The sequence below is a fragment of the Capricornis sumatraensis genome, chromosome 20 (assembly GCF_032405125.1).
Source record: "Capricornis sumatraensis isolate serow.1 chromosome 20, serow.2, whole genome shotgun sequence".
NCBI classification, from domain to species: Eukaryota; Metazoa; Chordata; class Mammalia; order Artiodactyla; family Bovidae; genus Capricornis; species Capricornis sumatraensis.
The window spans coordinates 26,029,723-26,049,463 of NC_091088.1; positions in this window are offsets into that span (position 1 = coordinate 26,029,723).

The window sequence follows — 19,741 nt, forward strand, 5'->3', positions numbered from 1 at the left end:
ACTTGAGCATTTACAGTTGCATAGGATCTCTAATCATTTGGAAACGCATGAATAAGATCATTAAAGTGGGAGAGAGTGGAAAGAGCATCTGGGGGAAAATTCAGCTTAGTGAAGAAGAAAAAACACATTGGAAGAAAGAGGAAACCAGGCTGACATATAATTAGGAGAAACCAAGGAAGTCATTGAAAACCGAAGTGAAGACAGATGATTCCATGGAAGGTGATGAACGTGGAAGAGACCCATGCTGTTGAATGGTAGGTAATGGCCTGGCAAGATTATTACTTAGAAGCATGTTTGCACAAATTTCATAAATCAAGGCATTATGGAAACCATACATTTAATTTTTCATGTTTTTAGATGAAGATTTAGAGGCTAAATCTTTATGAGGAATTTACGCTTTAAATCTTCATGAAAGATACATGGATGGAGCAAGGGCAGAGAGCTGGTTAACTTCTAAATCAAGATCAGGACCCACATATCCTGACACCTCTTTTTATCCTGCAGAACTCTTTCAGCGTTGGAGTCAGCCCTTCCCTGGGGCAGAAGAATAGCTTATATAACTACTGAGATGAGACGAGAGCAGATGCTTAAACAAAACAGCTGGGCTGTTGGTACCACAGGCGTGGGGCATTAATCTAAGCCCAGATATGAGGATGTTTGCTCCTTAGCCAGGTACAAGGCCCCTCACTTTGTCACAAAGCCAAATGCAGTTAGTACACAGGGCATACTCTTCCAGAGAGCCTCAAACCTGATTAAGAGGTTAGAAACTAGGGCCAGTGTAGCAAGATAAATGATACTAGGATGTTGATGCCCGGAAACAAAAGGACTGAGGATGACCAAATGGTGAGGGCAGAGAGCTATCTGTGAGGTGCCTGAACTGAAGTGTCCTTCCTAGCACACACACACATGAGATACACTCCTGCCCAGGTGCTCCTCCTCCTTGTGCTTCTGTTTACTAAATAACTGATGGTTTCTCAACCTCACCACCACTATCCTTCCCCCAAGAAACTGAGCAGAATGTTAGCTTCTGTGAAAGATCCTTTTGCTCACATTGGAAGAGAAGTTACCCATGGGCTGGTATCTGTTTCCGTGGAAACCAAAAATAAATATTGATACTGCGTTAATGGTCTGTGTCTCACTTAAGCTCCATTAAACTTCGAGCACTTGCAAGAAAACAGCCCATTGATGGCCCAGATGCAGGAGAGGGAAGAGGCTTTATAAAAAGCAACAGTGTGGAAGGCACATGGGGTGTAAGCAGGATTTCGGAGCACTTCTCAACCAGGAAGCTCTCCAGCCGAGGAGACCTACTTACATGTGCTCCAAATTGCTGGTTAAGAAGCTGGTCCCTGCCTGAATGGATTTTTGTGACCCTGTCCTCTTTATAAAGGATAGTTGTGTGTTTTGGAAAGCTTATCTGTAGACAACAACGTTTTCCAGGAACCAACATACCCAAAGCACAGTGAACAAAGGCACCAAGCTTCCCAATTAGAGTATTTCTTTCTCCGCCGCCTTTCCCAAAGCAATTCAAGTTGCAGACGCCGAGGTCAGTATTGTTGCCTTTTATATTTATAATCCTGCTTTTAGGAGCAAAGTATTTGATTTATTGCATGAAAGTATTTTACAGCTCTAAGCACTGCTGCTCCTTGGAATAAGGAACATCACAGCCTGCTTAATTTACACGAGGGATGTTAGGACTATTTAATGGCATGTAAACATTTTATAAGGCAAGTTCAAATTGTAGGCCATATTTAATATACTTTTGCAAAATGGACCACAAATGGATTCTAGTTCTTATTTATTGGCCCAATCTTTCTTATGGCATCAAAAGTGAATCGAGTTTTAAAAGGTGTTAAGAGGTTTCAGTACAGTTCGTGACACTGGGCACAATCAGTGAGTCTGCATAAAACAAGCAGCATGTGAATTAATTCCAGAACCAGGGAAACCATGAGCCTTCGAATCAGACTTTATCATATGGCTTCTGGGGCTCAGTCAATAGAAGCTCCTGGGCCCTCAGCCCCCAGCAGAGCTCAGAGCCCAAAGAGCCACTGGAATATGAACACTGGGAAAGAACACGGTCCAGAAAGTATGGTTTCTTGTCATGAAAATCACCCAATGGGAAAAGCCCTTAGTAGCAAAATGAAGATTCAGGGGCTATCATGGACCTAGATCTGGGGTTCTAGTTTACCATGATTATGCAAATAATATGTAATAAACTCCGAAGGTCTGTGTCTGAGAAGCAGGTCTATATTTCGGCCTTCCTAGAATCTCTTTAGAAAACACTCTTCACCCCCTACCTCTTACCAGAGCACATATGCTAAGGTGGGGCTGCTACTAATACAGGCCAGGGTTCTTGGCCTTCTCCCATCAATAGAAATTAACTAGAGGCCAGAAAAGAAATTCAAGCAAGACTTTATCAGGGCTCCTGCTGCAGCAGGGGGCAGCAAGAACAAGTAACAGATTCTCTTGCTTGCTCCCTGAGGTGGTGGTGGAGGCGGGGGTGAAGGCTGGTTCCTTCACCAGAGGGTGAGGGTAGGGGTGTGCCCAGGGGTTGGGCCAGAGAGGTGGCTTAGGTGGTTTGCCCACCTCTCAAGTGTTCTCTGCTTCCATGACCCCACCTGTAAAATAGGGAGGATGAGGTCTAACACATGAGGTTGTCAGGAGACATGTAAAGGAAGGCGGAGGCCATGCTGACTGGAAAGCAGGGAACAGGTCGACCAGTTGGTCGAATACTCTCTGTTAGGGCTGAGAAGCAAAGAGACTCTGTTCTTGATTCTGAGGCCCATGTTCATAATGGGAATGAGATGCAGCCCAGAAATCGTGAACTGCCCTTGGCAGGGGCAGTCTTCCCCTACCCTGCTGCTACCTAGCCCTCTGGAGGCACCTGTGTCAGCCGCAAGCAAAGTGACCTGGCCCCACATGGCCCTGAGGGCTCCCCCTAAGACCTGGGGGATTCAGATAGAGCACCAGGCGTCCTGAGGCCTGACCCCAATTCTGGGTGGCTGAGACCCCATCTCAGGGCCGGTTAAGTAACACCTCTAGGTCTTGAGGCTGGGTTTAGACACCGGAAAATTACAGGGAGAGGAAAGGGGAGTGGGTGTCAGTGGGGCAGGCTGGCATTTACAGGTGGCGAACAGCTGACTCATTGGAAAAGCCCCCGATGCTGGGAAGGATTGAGGGCAGAAAGAGAAGAGGGCATCAGAGGATGAGATAGCTGGATGGTACCACCAGTACAATGGACATGAATTTGGGCAAATTTTGGGAGATGATGAGCGACAGGGATGCCTGGCGTGCTGCAGTCTATGGGGTCGAAAAGAGTAGGACACGACTGGCTAAGTGATCGAACAACAACCCTGGTTTTGCTCCAGGCTCTTCAGAAGTGGCAACTGAATGGTTTTGGTCTTTTCGTATCTTTTTATCTATAATTTTTTAGTCTTTTCTATATATTTTTGTCTATAATTCGCCCCAACTGTGCATGCATGCAGTTATTTTTAGTCCCATATACTTTCTTTGTAATTTGTAGCTCGAAGAGACGCTTGTCCAGGTGATAGCGTGGCAGCCCTATAGCAAAGGGCCACAGGTCCCCAGCCTGTCTCATCGCCACCCCTTCCCCCTGACTGCAGGGTTGTGTGAGCATCAGGATGGGCTGGCTAGCCGTTCAGGGATGGCCTGTGACCTGCGGTGGGTCAGCTGAAGGCTTTCTGCAGATGGTGGCTCCCCTTCTGTGGCAGGAGGCCTGTCAGCAGCCATTTTCCCCCTCCTGGTGGAAATGCCTGAGAATGAAGCCAGCTCCCAGGGAAGAGGGCTGAGAGGTCTTAGCACTCAGCACTGTCTTCAGTATCTGGACCCCGTGATGTGGTCCCTTACCTTTCCTCCTGATCTCTGAGTTCTGTGAGCTAGTGCATCCCATTTCTGACTTTTCAAAACTGTTTTCATCAGGTCATGTCAGCGCTCAGGCAGAGTGTTTGAACTGACCCACAGCCTGCAGCGGCAAGAAAAGGATGGACCACCCAGCTTCCAGGTCCTTTGGGTTAAAGTGAGAAGGACCTTATTCTAAGAGAGGCTACATAGCCACCCTCCCCAGCTCCAATTCCTAAAGGGTTTCCAGGGAGGCTCCCTGAAGAAGAAATCAGCATCATTTTCCATCTCACAGCAGATAGCTTGGGGTCCATTTCTGGCTCCCTTCTCCTCACCTTTTTTCTTGAATCTATTTCTAATTCAGACACTGATTGGGACTGAATCTGTTAGTCTTTCTGGTCTCTCCTCTCTTGACTACGGGAAACATGATATCAACTAATATCCATTTGCACTTTTCCCCCAAACCCTTTTGTACCTAAATTTCATAATAAGCTTGAGGTCATCTTATTGCCATTTTAAAGACAGAGAGATGCAACAAGCCTCAAAAAGAAACATCACTGGTGGGTAGTGAAGCTGGGTCTAGAGTGCCGCTTGCTTGCTTCTCAGCCCTGACAGAGAATATCCCACCAACTGATTGACCTAGTCCCTATTTCCAGTCGTCCCTGCCTCCCTCTTCCTCTACATCCTTCCTGACAACCTCGTGTGTTAGACTGCATCCTCCCTATTTTAGAGGTGTGATCATGAAAGCAGAGAAATTATAGTGAATTGCTCAGGTCCTTGGCATCGGGATTTGTACCCTGGTCTTTCTTGACCAAAACAATTCATTCTGTCTACTTTGTCATTGCTGGGGAGGCAGATGAGTTGACATGACACAGCCTGCTTACTTTATAAATTTGCCTTAGCTAGCCATGCATTCAGCATTCAACAAATAGTTTTGAAGTGTTCTTCTGTGGGTCACATAGATAAAATTAAGACAGACATGGGGGAGACAGGGGGCTTCCCAGGTAGCAGAGTGATAAAGAACCCGCCTGCCAATACAGGAGACTCATGGTTCAATCCCTGGGATGGGAAGATCCCTAGGAGAAGGAAATGGCAACCCACTCCAACATTCTTGCCTGGAGAATCCCATGGACAGAGGAGACTGGAGAGGCACAGTCCATGGGATCACAAGAGTCAGACACAACTGGGTGACTGAGCATGCACACACACAGAGAAGACGGACAGTAGGGAAATATCTATGAGGCATCATGCTAATTCACGATGAGATACTATGGAGCATCGAAGGTATGTACAGCAAAGGGCATTATCAAGGATGTCAGGAGAGGCCAACCAGGGGAAGTGCTGCCTCAGATCCAATAAAAGCGTTCCAAAGGCTCTTCGTATGTATATTTTCTTTCCTGGCTTATTTTTTCAAAGTCAAAATAACATTTCATGTATAGCCTTTCCCCAGTTAGAGTTTCTTCTAATATTTGCTCCTTTGGCTTCAGGAAACCCTTTGATGTGTGGTTGCAAAGGGCCCTGCTTAGGGGGTCTGCTCTGGGCTGGACCATATTTCATCCAAAACGGGGATTCAAAATGAGAGACCATTACTAGTCATGTAATTAACGCTACTGAAGACATACTGCTTATGAAAAGGAAAATGCTAGTGCTGATTATGAAATTTATGAGGTGCTTACATCTAGTGGATTGGAGTGAATTATCTAGTTCCACCGATGCTCTGACCCATTTAAAATGAGAACAGAAGAGGGCAATCTGTTTGCCTCTCAACACCCTTAGAGGAGGTAAAAGGGGTAATTTATATCTGTGTATCTGGCTGCTTATTCAGTCTAGAATTAGATAATGAGTTAGTATTTGCATCTGTAAGTCCATCCCAGTTAAGAGATGAGATGCACAGGGGAAAGCAGGATGGTTTTCACACAGGTCCTCTTTCTGGGCTCCTCTGCCCTGGAAGAAAATTCATTTTGCTCAAGAGGAGGCTGTTGATGTGGGATGTATGTAGACAAGGATGAGGAGGCCTGTTATTTCTATTTTGGTACCTTACACTTTCAAACCCCAGCACATTATCTTTTGGTGTGAAAAGATTGGAGGTGAGGGATGGGGGCACTTTCTGAGGTTCCCACTACCAAGTCACCCCAAACACCCCTTCCTAGAGCCTTGGGACTTATGACACTTGGTGTAGTTTTGTCATTTCCAGACGTGTCCGCAATTCTCTCCAGAATCATAGTCCATATATTGTATGGAGTATATTCACTGACTCTGCAATTAAAACAGTCTGTCATAACCAAACCCCTCTGCATTCCAAATTTAAAATATAGCCTGAAGTCTCTATGTCCACTTTATTTATTTAAAAATGAAATAAAATTTTAGAAAACATCAAGTAGTGCCTAAAGAAATGGGCGAAAGTTTTCCTAAAGTGCTGTTAGCTATGGGAAAGTTTTCATTCTGTCTGAGCAAAGAGTTTCCCTAAAGCAGTGGTTCTCAACGGAGGCTGATTTTGGTAGCCTGGGAAACACATGGCAGTATCTGGAGACATCATTAATGGTTACTCCTTGGGGGATGCTGGTGGCATCTAGTGAGAATAAGTCAGGGATGTTGTTAACCATCTTACAGTGCACAGGACAGTCACCACCCCAATGAACACACCCCAGTGAAGAATTACCTGGTCCAAACTTTGATAGTGCTGAGGTTGAGAAAGCTGCATTGAAGGTATACAGAACAAAGAAAGCTTCCGTCCTATAGCCATTTGGATTTTATTGGGGCTCAAACTGGCCAAATGATCATTTCCAAAGAATTCATAATGTTAGCAGGAGAGTCTCATGACCCTTCCCTTCCTCCTGTGGGTCTCGCTTCTTGGTAGGAATGCAAAAAAGAATCTAAGGTCTTACCCATTGCGAGAAAGTTAAGGAAAGAAAGAACAGATGCCAAAGAGCTGGATGCAACTGAGGATACACAAAGAAAGAAAAGAGTGAACACCCCAAGAGATGCGAAGAGAGGTGAATGGCCCTGGAGGGCTGCAGTACAGAGTTGTAAAGTCAGGGTTATTTGTATAATCTGGTGGTGGCGGGGGGGAGGGGGGTCATTGCTTGACAGAGGCAGGTTATTTAACCAGATGCCCTACTGCACATGTCCCTCCCATAATTCAGTCTATTATAATTAGATATAGGTTATTCATGAAATATTTATGAGCCATTAATAAGTTCAATGGCTGCCAAAGGTTACTTTAGTAGAGGATAGTATGAGGTGTACCAGCATGTGGTAAAGCAGGGAAAATCCTGCCAGTTGACAGGTCCAGAGGTTTTCACCACCCTCTGACTATTTTTTGGAGTACTGATGGGCATATAGGAAAAGGAGTACATCAAGGCTGTATATTGTCACCCTGCTTATTTAACTTCTATGCAGAGTACATCGTGAGAAATGCTGGGCTAGAAGAAGCACAAACTGGAATCAAGATTGCTGGGAGAAATATCAGTAACCTCAGATATGCAGATGACACCACCCTTGTGGCAGAAAGTGAAGAGGAACTAAAAAGCCTCTTGATGAAAGTGAAAGCGGAGAGTGAAAAAGTTGGCTTAAAGCTCAACATTCAGAAAACAAAGACCATGGCATCTTGTCCCATCACTTCATGGCAAATAGATGGGGAAACAATGGAAACAGTGTCAGACTTTATTTTGGGGGGCTCCAAAATCACTGCAGATGGTGACTGCAGCCATGAAATTAAAAAACACTTACTCCTTGGAAGGAAAGTTATGACCAACCTAGATAGCATATTGAAAAGCAGAGAGATTACTTTGCCAACAAAAGTCCATCTAGTCAAGGATGTGGTTTTTCCAGCGGTCATGTATGGATGTGAGAGTTGGACTATAAAGAAAGCTGATGCTGAAGGATTGATGCTTTTGAACTGTCATGTTGGAGAAGACTCTTGAGAGTCCCTTGGACTGCAAGGAGATCCAACCAGTCCATTCTAAAGATCAGTCCTGGGTGTTCTTTGGAAGGACTGATGCTAAAGCTGAAACTCCAATACTTTGGCCACCTCATGTGAAGAGTTGACTCATTGGAAAAGACTGGGTGGGATGATTTGGGGGAATGTCATGGAAACATGTATAATATCATATAAGAAACGGATCACCAGTCCAGGTTCCATACAGGATCCTTGGGGCTGGTGCACTGGGATGACCCAGAGGGATGGCACGGGAAGGGAGGTGGGAGGGGGGTTCAGGATGGGGGACACGTGTACACCCGTGGCAGATTCATGTTGATGTGTGGCAGAACCAACACAATATTGCAATTAGCCTCCAATTAAAATAAATAAATTTAAATTTAAAAAAAAAAGACCCTGATGCTGGGAGGGATTGGGGACAGGAGGAGAAGGGGACAACAGGGGATGAGATGGCTGGATGGCATCACTGACTCGATGGACAAGAGTTTGGGTGAACTCCAGGAGTTGATGATGGACAGGGAGGCCTGGCGTGCTGCAATTCACGGGGTCGCAAAGAGTCAGACCCGACTGAGCGACTGAATTGAACTGAACTGATGGGCATATTAGGGGTGAGGCTCATAAATTGCTTGAGCGGGATTAGGCGGCTTTTGGAAGGTTAGCTGAAGTGGCCGCCTCTCTTGTTTCTGTCAGCTAACTTCCTGCCTATCAATAAGATTTTAATACAATGCTAGGGACCACACCTGTAAGAAGGGAGGCACAACGCAACAAGGACTATGGGATATCAGGGCAGAGAAATATCATGGGGAGTTTGGGGTGATTTACTGAGAGGTAGTCCCTGCATGTCCTGCTTAGAAACACACTGGTAAGCTCTGAGGACCATTTTTCAGGGGCAGAGGAAACAAAGTTCAGAATGCAATGACTTGAATGTCATGAAGAACTGAACATGAAGATTAGTATTGTCTCAGGACTGAAAAATATGTATAGTTACGGTTTGGTATATGGATTGTTCATCTAATCCATATACAGTATCTATTTTATTATAATATAAATAACACAGCAGCTAACAGCTAACAGTATTGACCACTAACATGTACTGAGTCAGACATTGTGGTGAACTCTTGGCACTGAGTCCTCACCTAAAAGTTATCTATTGTCCCATTTTACAGATGAGGAACCTGAGACATGGATATTACAGAGAGAGGTCAAAATCACATGGATGCTAAATGCTACTTCTAAGCCAGATTTGTTGGTAGGAAAGCTCAGGTTCTTATTGACTATCTTATACTGTCTTCCTAGAAATAAAACTTCTTTGTGTTCAATCAGAAAGAGCAGGGCAAAGGCTCAAACATATAGAGGCTATGCATAAGGAACCTGCTACACAGACTGGGTTCTTACATTCACAGGCATCAAGTGTCTCCGTAAAGAGGAGAGGAAGAAGCTGTTGTAACCCCAAGAAGCTTTTCTCAGACCCAAGGGAAGTTCATGCAGAGGCTGTGAAGAGCCAACTCTCTACCCACTCGTTGAGTCTCATAAGACCTCTTTCAGTATATCACTGCTATTTAGGGGTCCATCTAAGGATGAATTTTTTTATAACATTCTTTGAACTAGGATCAGTTACAAAGATATGAAGACTGGGTCATCCTCAGGGTGATTCCAGACAAATTTAAACAAAAATAAAAGTGCAGCAAGAGGACCAGCAATATCTAAAAGTTGAACAAGATCAACATTCAAAGTAATTTGAAGTTGGTCATAGCATCGGTTATAGATTTAACATGTGCTTTTCCATTTAATCCTTCCAACCGCCCTCGAGGGGAGGGAGGATGGCTCTCAATTTGCAGATGAAAAATGGAAATAAAAGTAGGTTAAGGGAATAGTTCCCAGCCATTGGCAAGGCCAGAAAGGAGTCAGGATGCAAAACCTCTGACCTGAAATTAATTGGACTTTTTCCTACAGTTCTCCTGCCTCTCGGGAGGATATTTCTTAGTTCAACTCATCAAAAGTAACTGGATTTCCAGTTCTATGGGATGAAACTTAGGCATAAAGAAAATCATAACTGAAAGAAAGTATGACAAACACAATTAGGAATATGGATCCTGAAGTTTGCTGAATGTGGGTTTAAACTCTGCCCCCACCACCTTCTAGCTCTGAGGAAGAGTCACCAAGTCATGTCAACTCTCTGGGTCTTTGTCTCCTCATCTGCAAATTAAATAAAAACAGTATCACTTCACAAGATTGTTACAAGTATGAAATTAGGAGATGATGTTGTATGCAAAATTGTTTGTACTATGCCCGTTGTTTCCAACTCTCTGTGACCCCATGGACTTTACAGTTCATAGAATTCTCCAAGCCAGAGAATACTGCAGTGGGTAGCCTTTCCCTTCTCCAGGGGATCTTCCCAACCCAGGGATCAAACCTAGGTCTCCCACATTGCAGGCAGATTCTTTATCAGCTGAGCCACCAGGGAAGCCCGAGAATACTAGAGTGGGGAGCCTAGCCCTTTGCCAGCAGATTCCCGACCCAGGAATCCAAGTGGGGTCTCCTGCATTGCAGGTGGATTCTTTACCAGCTGAGCTACCAGGGAAGCCCAATTTAGAGCAAGAATTCATTAAATGATAGCTCTGGTATTTTTATTATTATAAATTATTATATATTTTTCACTGTAAATATCTAGAGGTTGACTACTCAAATAAACCACAGGGGCTAGGTATGAAACACAAATGATTGAAGCAGGCCTTGTGAGATGCAATAGAGATTGGTGAGAACGAGGGGAAACAGAAACTGCATGCCTGCCCTGTCTTGAAGAATTAAAGTGAAAATAATAACAATAACAGCAATAATAATAAAGGCTTCTAGGTACGTACAATATATTTCTAGGTTGTGTGGTCCACAAGCCACCAGTTTATAATTAATATTCAAATCTAATCCTGCTGTAATTGTGAAAAAAAAAAAAAAAGGTCCAATGGAAGGAAGAGAATTACTGGTGGAATCATTTTAAATACTTCATCACATCTTTCCGCTGTCCTCTCATAAATTTATGAAATCTCAGATATTTATGTATATTTCTTCTTTAATACCAAAGCAAGGGAAATCCATATAATTAGCCCTGAGAAATAGGCAGAGTGAATGGGCGCAACCAAGGAAGAATCATAGAAGACTGTTTCATGAAATATCTTAGTTTTCCTTCTAGGGAATATATTGCTGCTGTTCCCACTGAGTATAAATATCACAAAAGTTTAAATGACAGACCCCTATTAACAACCTTGCTGACATTAAAAATGAAGTGGAAATGAAATGTATAATTTCAAAATCATAAAAACACATGATTTCATCAGCACCATATTCAGAGGTTCTCACCTACATCTCAGAAGACGGAGGTATTGATCTGACTATGAAGCTGTGACAATAAAACAATGCTCTATTGACTGCCCCTGCAGGGTCGCCTAATATCATTTATTGAAGTAAGTTGAATAGCAGGGGGAAAGCGCTGTCCCAGTAATAAGTGGTAATTGCCAGGAAGTGAGGCATTGCGGTCCTCATTGACCCCTGCATCCTGATATTTTGATGGATTCTATGTAACTCCATTAGGATTGGCATTGTAATATTACACCAGCTCAGCTGTAGAACAACAGACCTCCGTTTGGATCATTGATTTTTGATTATACAGCTCCTCGGCATACCCCACAAGCAATTCCCATTGCCGAGGCCAGGACAGTGGGGGTAACAGATGGAAGACTGTATAACTCTCAGTTACCTCTGTGGTACTTAGAAAGAGCTGCCTCCTCCAGGAGCCTGCATTAGGAGACAATCAGAACATCTACCTTCTTAGCAGGTGAGAATTAACTAGTCTTTAAGATTGTGTTCACAGTATTTTTGTTTAAGTCTCTAGGTCGTCTCCAACTCTTCTATGACCCCACAGACCGTAGCCCGCAAGGCTCCTATGTCTATGGGATTTCCCAGGCAACAATACTGGAATGGGTTGTCATTTCCTTCTCCAGAGGGTCTTCCCGACCCAGGGATCGAACCCACATCTCCTGCATTGGCAGGAAGATTCTTTACCACTGAGCCACCAGGGAAGCCCCGTGTCCACAATGAGTACTGCACAATTAGGGTGCATTTTTTGGAAACAAACTTCGTAAGGTATGGATTGAAATTGACTGAATATGCAGTCCACATCTGGAGTACACTGGTTAGATTTTTGACATCTTCATGATAGTTTCACTTATGTTCTTTGACAATTCATGTCTAGAAGGGATGTTTCCATTTCTGTCTGTTCATTCATTCCTTCACTCATTCAAACAGTGCAACTTATAATTTCAGGATCAGTGTTTCTCGTGTTTGTTGTTCTTAGGGGAGGGAGTAGGAATTCAGATGAATTCAAGAAGCCCATCTCTAAGTTTGTGATTTCTGGATAGTTATTCGTATTGGGTGTGATTTTCACTGTGTAGCTGCACAAACTTGAGATGATGTTGTGGGGGAAAAAAATGAAGATAAAGAACTTAATCGAACAGGGAGCTCAGCTCAATGCTCAGTGATGACCTAGAGGAATAGGATGGGAGGGGTGGGAGAGGGGATATATGCATAATATAGCTGACTCACTTTGTTGTACAGCAGAAACCTAGCATAACATTGTAAAGCAATTACACTCCAATAAAAAAGAAAGAACTTAACTGATGTGATAAAAGCCTCTTAGGGACAAGTTTCAGAACAAAAATAGTGAGTGTTCTCTTTTGGCAACTATTCTTCAGCAGGAGAAAAATCTCTGAGTACCTTACATGCTTCTTTTAACTCATATATACCTTGAAACTGGACTCCATTCTGAGCTATGATAGAATCACGATATACCATAGTGTGTCATAAAGGATCATTTCAAGGTCTGCTTTGTCTTCAAAAATTCCCGTGATACCTTTCTGTTTGTCTCCTCAGAAGTGAGGGTGAGGTTGAGCACATAGTAGGTCTAAAACAAAAAGATTTTCTTCATCAGAAAGCACGGAGCCTAGGCATTTAAAAATCTGGCTGCAAACCTCGACAAATTCCATAATCTTCATAGAACAATGCATTGTGGGGCAGAGCAGGCTGGATATTTCCCTGAAGAAGGGCTGATTGAGTGACTGTGGGCAAGGCTGGGAATCGCAGGACAGGAAGACGGTGGCCCTCTCCACCTTGCTCCAAGCCCCATGGAGGTTTTCCTCTTGCCACAATATTTCCATGGCTCTCTGACTTCGTCCATGTGGTTACTTCTGCCTAGAGAGTCTTCTTTTCTCTAGAAAAATATCATCTGTCAATGTCTAGAAGTTCCTCATTCCTTACCCAGGAGCAAAATATTTCTGATTTTCAGCTTTAACCATAAACCGTTTGCACATGAAGGCATCTAACTCAGATGACTTCGTCTTCAATGACATCTAATGTAGGTTCATCTGATTTTGTTTCCAGTGCAGATTTTCCACAGGGGTAGATGTGCTAAGAAGCACCCTCAAGGATGTCCAGATTGCTCAGTAGTAACTTTTTTTTAAATCACTTTGAATGAATAAACATCAGTCTGACATTCGTCTGTGTAAGTTTGATTAACATGAGAACCTCCTCTGAAAGAGTAGCCTGTTTTTGGTGTTCCTGCTCTTCCTTAGGTGATATTCAGATCCTTCCATCTCAATTACAAGTGCAATGATCTTGTCCTGTTCAGAGGAGTTTGTTTAAAGGATTCTATGATTTGTGAGATTCCACCAAGTCCATGTGTGACCAGTGAGCAGATGGGTCTCTCCAAGTCAAGGCCAAGTCACTATGATTCCAAAAAACAGTTGGTGAAGGTGAGGGTGAGACTAAAGAATTCCCCCTACAGTGATTCTTAGGAACATTTATGGAGGAAACCCAGGGTAAGTTTGGACTTGGTGACAAATCGTGTATTTGGGGACTTGGAGTCATGGTAACTTGTCCCTCACTGGGGGTGGGGAGGCAAGACATACCATCTACCTCTCACCATTGCAGGAGGGAGAAGCTGGGCACTCACACACTTGAGCCAGGCCACCCTCTCCACGGTCCAGTGGTCGAAAGAGCAAAGCAATAATGGGCTCTCGTGCTCCCTTTGAAATTTCCATAGTTTTGATCAACAAAGTCTGTCTGTAGTCATTTTCATAGAGGGTTACCCCAAATTTTGTTTTGTTCTTTTGTTGTGGTTGTTAAGTAGTCTTGCAAGGAACTCACAAGAGTGATCCATAGCCAATTTAATGTGGGGAATGAGGCTACTCTGCTCCCTTCTGAAGGTCCTTAATATGTGTATTGAATATCCTCAAAAGTCCTCCTTGCCTGCAACCTTTTTATAATTAAAAAGAATTGTTTTAATGTGCAATCTCTAATCTTCTTGACTTCAGAAATCCTCCCGCCTCCCCTGGAATAACACCTATTTTAGTCACAGAATTAGTGATCCACAGAAGGTGCTACAAGAAACATTTCCTCAGGCATTATGTAGTCAGATCTTGCCTGGGAAGCAGCCTGTCTCTTTAAGGTGATTTTCTTTCTTTCTCATCACATTCAAATGTTAATTATTTTTTTTAACATGACCTTTCCTAGAAACTAACCCCATTTGCTTATTTCAAGGAGTTTCATGGGGGTACCCTACCACTGCCCCTTGTACCACCTGGACTACTGGGTTTTCTAATGTTACCCTAAATTATTGCCAAAAATAAATATGTGTTACCAAATGTCAGGCCCTTTAATGTGACGAAGGAAACCTTGTTCCTATATACTTCCTCCTAAATGCATTTTGCTAAAGGGCATTTAAAAAAACACATTAAATTTTATGATGACTTTAACAAACAAGTCAGTGATCATGATTTCAGTATAAGCAGCAGGCAGTTAAGGAGAAAGGTCAGTTAAGTCATGGCATATAGAGTTTCTGCTTGGTGATGACTGACTCCCTTTACAGCAATGTTAGTCAGCTGACTCTCTAATGCTATAGTTAAAACATAGATTCTAAATAGTCAGGCAAGTGACTCCAAAATTAAAATAGTCCTGGCCCCTGGATGCAGCTAGTAATTAACTTTTAATTTTATACAGAAGCATGTCATGCTTTTGACCCTTGACTTTATTTAGTTCTCTCCTGGCATTTCAAAAGCGTGATCTGCTAAATAAGGTTGTTAAAATCAGTATTACAGAAAGAAGCAATTGCAGCAAATGTGCATATGGAAATTATAGCCAGAGGGGTCCTTCCTAGAGAAACTGCCTCCATGAACTTACATTTCTGCTAACTGCTATTACTAGTTATTCAAAAATTATAAATTAGACTATTTGCAAATGGGATTATGTAAGACCTATAGGAGCAAAACAATTATTGTCTTAGAGTCATGGAATATTACAGATGAAAGGAAATTTATGAAAAATCTGTCAATAGGACCTTTTCACTTCACAGTTGGGGAAACTGAGGCTAAGGGAAGGAGCCTGAATCATCATTCAAAGTTATCATATTAGTGAGAAGGAGCTCTGTTTTAACACAATGGAGAGAGGGACCTGAAGGTGGGCATTTTCATTGCTGCTATTTTCCAGTTTTTTTAAAATCACTTTTAAGTTTAAATTTAACCTTTTCTTTACTACTGAATGGTGGGAGAGAAACAAGATTAAAGGGTCAGTATTAAGGGTATTATCAATTATTAAGTTATCAGTGCAAAGAAACAGAGGAAAACAATGGAATGGGAAAGACTACAGATCTCTTCAAGAAAATTAGAGATACCAAGGGAATATTTCATGCAAACATGGATACAATAAAGGACAGAAATGGTATGGACTTAACAGAAGTAGAAGATATAAAGAAGTGGCAAGAAATCACAGATGAATTATACAAAAAAAGACCTTCATGACCCAGATAATCACAATGGTGTGATCACTCACCTAGAGCCAGACATCCTGGAATGTGAAGTAAGTGGGCCTCAGGAAGCATCACTACAAACAAAGCTAGTGGAAGTGATGGAATTCCAGCTGAGCTATTTCAAATCTTAAAATTTGATGCTGTGAAAGTGTTGCACTCAATATGGCAGCAAATTTGGAAAATTCAGCAGTGGCCACAAGACTGGAAAAGGTCACCTTTCGTTCCAATCCCAAGGAAAGGCAATACCAATGAATGTACAAATTACCACATAATTGCACGCATCTCACATGCTAGCAAAGTAATGCTCAAAATTCTCCAGGCCAGGCTTCAGCAATGTGTGAACCGAGAACTTTCAGATGCATAAGCTGGACTTAGAAAAGGCAGAGGAACCAGAGATCAAATTGCCAACATCTGTTGGATCATAGAAAAACCAAGAGAATTCCAGAAAAAACATCTACTTCTGCTTCATTTGTGATGCTAAAGCCTTTGCCTGTGTGAATCACAACAAACTGTGGAAACTTCTCAAAGAGATAGGAATACTAGACCACCTTACCTGTGTCCTGAGAACCTGTATGCAGGTCAGGAAGCAACAATTAGAACCAGACATGGAACAATCAACTGGTTCCAGATCAGGAAAGGAGTACATTAAGGCTGTATACTGTCATTCTGCTTATTTAACTTTTATGCAGAGTACATCATGCGAAATGCTGGGCAGGATGAAACACAAGCTGGAATCAAGATTGTTGAGAGAAATATCAATAACCTCAGATATGCAGATGACACCACCCTTATGGCTGAAAGTGAGGAAGAACTAAAGAGCCTTTTGATGAAAGTGAAAAAGAAGAGTGAAAAAGTTGGCTTAAAACTCAACATTTAGAAACTAAAATCATGGCATCTGGTCCCATCACTTCATGGCAAATAGGGAAAGAGTCTGGAAACAGACTTGATTTTCTTGGGCTCCAAAATCACTGCATATGGTGACCACAGCCATGAAATGAAAAGATGCTTGCTCCTGGGAAGGAAAGCTATGACAAACCTCAACAGCATATTAAAAAGCAGAGATATTACTTTGCCAACAAAGATCCGTCTAGTCAAAGCTATGTTTTTTTTTTTTTTAGTAGTAATGTATGGATGTGTGAGTTGGACCATAAAGAAAGCTAAGTGCCAAAGAATTGATGCTTTTGAACTGTGGGGTTGGAGAAGACTCTTGAGAGTCCCTTGGACAGCAAGGTTATTAAACCAGTCAATCCTAAAGGAAATAAATCCTGAATATTCCTTGGAGGGACTGATGCTGAAGCTGAAACTTCAATACTTTGGCCATCTGATGCACATATCTGACTCACTGAAAAATACCCTCATGTTGGGAAAGATTGAAGACAGGAGGAGAAGGGGATGACAGAGGATGAGATAGTTGGATGGCATCACCGACTCAATGGACACGAGTTTGAGCAAACTCTGGGAGATGGTGAAGGACAGGGAAGCCTGACGTGCTGCAGTCCATTGGGTTGCAAAGAGTTGGAGATGACTGAGCAACTGAACAACAGAAACAATTAAGATTCTGTGAATAGGCCAACCTAAGACATGAGAACTCAGTGGTTAAGAATTTTTCACTTGTTAAATCAATTTTTATTTTACATGTTTATCACTCTGCTCAGGCTGCTGTAAGAAACTACCACACACTGGATGGCATAAGCAGGAAAAATTTATTTTCTCATAGTTCTGAAGGGTGGGAGTCCAAGATCAAGGTGTTGTCAGAGTTGGCTTCTTGTGAGACATCAATTTTCTTATGGAAGATTGCCTTCTTATTGTGGTCTCACGTGGCCTCGCCTCTGATGTCTCTTCCTCTTCTTATAAAGATATCAATTTTATTAGATCAGGGCCCCACCTTTATGACCTCATCTAACTTGATGTCTCTAAAGACTCTATCTCCAAATACAGTCACATTGTGTTTAGTACTTGAATATATGAATTTGGGGGAACATAATTCAATTCATATCAATGTGTCCAACACATTTTGTGGAGGGGGTCAAGAATGAATGAAAAAGTTGGAAAATAGGACCTTTGTGACTCTGATCAGTTTATCTTATTGTCCCTAGCACTGGCCCCAACTTGTATTCCCGCTATATTGTGAGACCTGAAACTTCAATTTCTGCCTTGATATCTTTGAGTTTTATAGGGCCCCAAAAGTTTATCTGTGAGTTCCCTGTTCTTACCAGCTATGCTTCCCATCCAATGAGAAAGGACCCCAATCAGCTAGATATTTTATCAATCAGAGCAGCTACACTCCACTTGGTCCCCAACCTAATGGGCTTCACTTCATGGCTGGCCTCTGAAATTATTCAAATAAATCAATCACATCCTCCTGCAGGAACAAAGGGATACTCCAACCTCTTGTTACTTCAAATCTTGCCTCCCACAGTCCCTACAGCTTTATTCTACCCTGAAGTGCAACCCTCATGAGGCCCTATATGACGTGTTGGCTCCCCTTCCCCAGGCTGTGAGTATATACAACTAACAAGGTATTGTCAGTCTTATCTGCCCAGTACTGGCTGTTGTTTGGGCAAAGGATCCCTCTTTCACCTATGGTGTGAATATGAGGTAATCAGAAAACCCACCCAGGAACACAAAAGCCCTTCACTTAACAGCACCCTGTCTCTTTGGCAAGCACTAGTTGCTCTGGCCGGCCCCACAGGGGTTCATATCCCACTGCATTCTTTACAAGGGGCTTTCTAACATTTTCCTTTTGACTGTGTGCAATTTTCTACATGAGAGTGTAAGTAAACACAATTTTCTCCACCTCCTGACATTTTCAGTGATGTTTTATCTGCTTTTATTGATTAGCACTCTGGGAAGCTTCCCTTAATTGGCTGTGTGTGTGTGTGTGTGTGTGTGTGTTAAGAGAAAGGAAGCTGGATATAAAGAAAAGCCTATATCAGCAGCCATCCTGTTGTAATCTACCAACTGGTACATTGAGGTAAGGGATGCAGTCTTGTCTTACAAAGAGTAAAATTGTAAACCATGGATATAAATTTGCCATCCTCTAAGATCTTTGGAATTTTTATACTTCTATCTCCAAAAACAGCTAACTTTTTAAAATTTTTTAAAACTGTATTATCTATTTCAAATTGCCTTCTCTTTTTCAAAATCTCAGTTTTAAAAAGCAGGTTATATTTCAAAGTTTCATGCATAAGTTAATTTAGGGATGGCATTAGAAAGCATTTGCCTCACAAGTCAGTCTCAGAAATGGTATGTAAGTTCATACATCAGACCTGAAAGACCTCTTTGACCAAATTATTTCACAGCTGGAAAAGATTATCTGCCATAAATCACTGTAGAAAATAATACCTATAGAATTTTTCAAATCAAACATAACATTAAAGCAATGTGTCACCCAAAACACAGCTCTCCCATTTGGGTTCAATTTTCTCACCTGAAAAAATGTGGATTAGGAATATCATAGGTCCTTTTCAGCTTGACTAAATCTAAGATTGTTAACATAACAAATAGTTTGCAAGATCTTAACTTTGAACTCAAGAAGACATAATGAGCATGTTTATTTCTTATTTTTCTCAATAGTTCATAAAATGACAACTGGGATAATATTACAATAAATAGAAAGAAGACCATCACTAGCTGAGAGAATGTATATTACACAGAAAACCAGAGAAACAGGAAAAAGAGGTAGGATTTCAACTACATTTAGCATCATGCAAACAGGGATTTAAGAGAGGACAGAAATCCTATAGGGAAACAAGTGGGGGAAAATCATCTAAAAATTTATACAGAGCTGAAGAGGGAGATGTGTCTTCAACACAAGCCCATCCAGTGAAAAAAGATTCCTGCTCAAAATATCACTGTGAAATTTTAGATCAACATGGATAAATAAAAGATCCTAAAAGCTTATGTACATAGAGAAAAAAATACCAGATCATCTGCAAAGAACACAAATTTAATGACGTCTAATTTTTTGTTTACTGACTGTGTAAAAGATGTCATGGAGCAATATTCTCAAAGTTCAGAGATAAATTACTTTTAACCAAAAATTTTATATCTAGCCAAACTATCATCCCAATGTAAGTGGCAAAATGATAATTTCA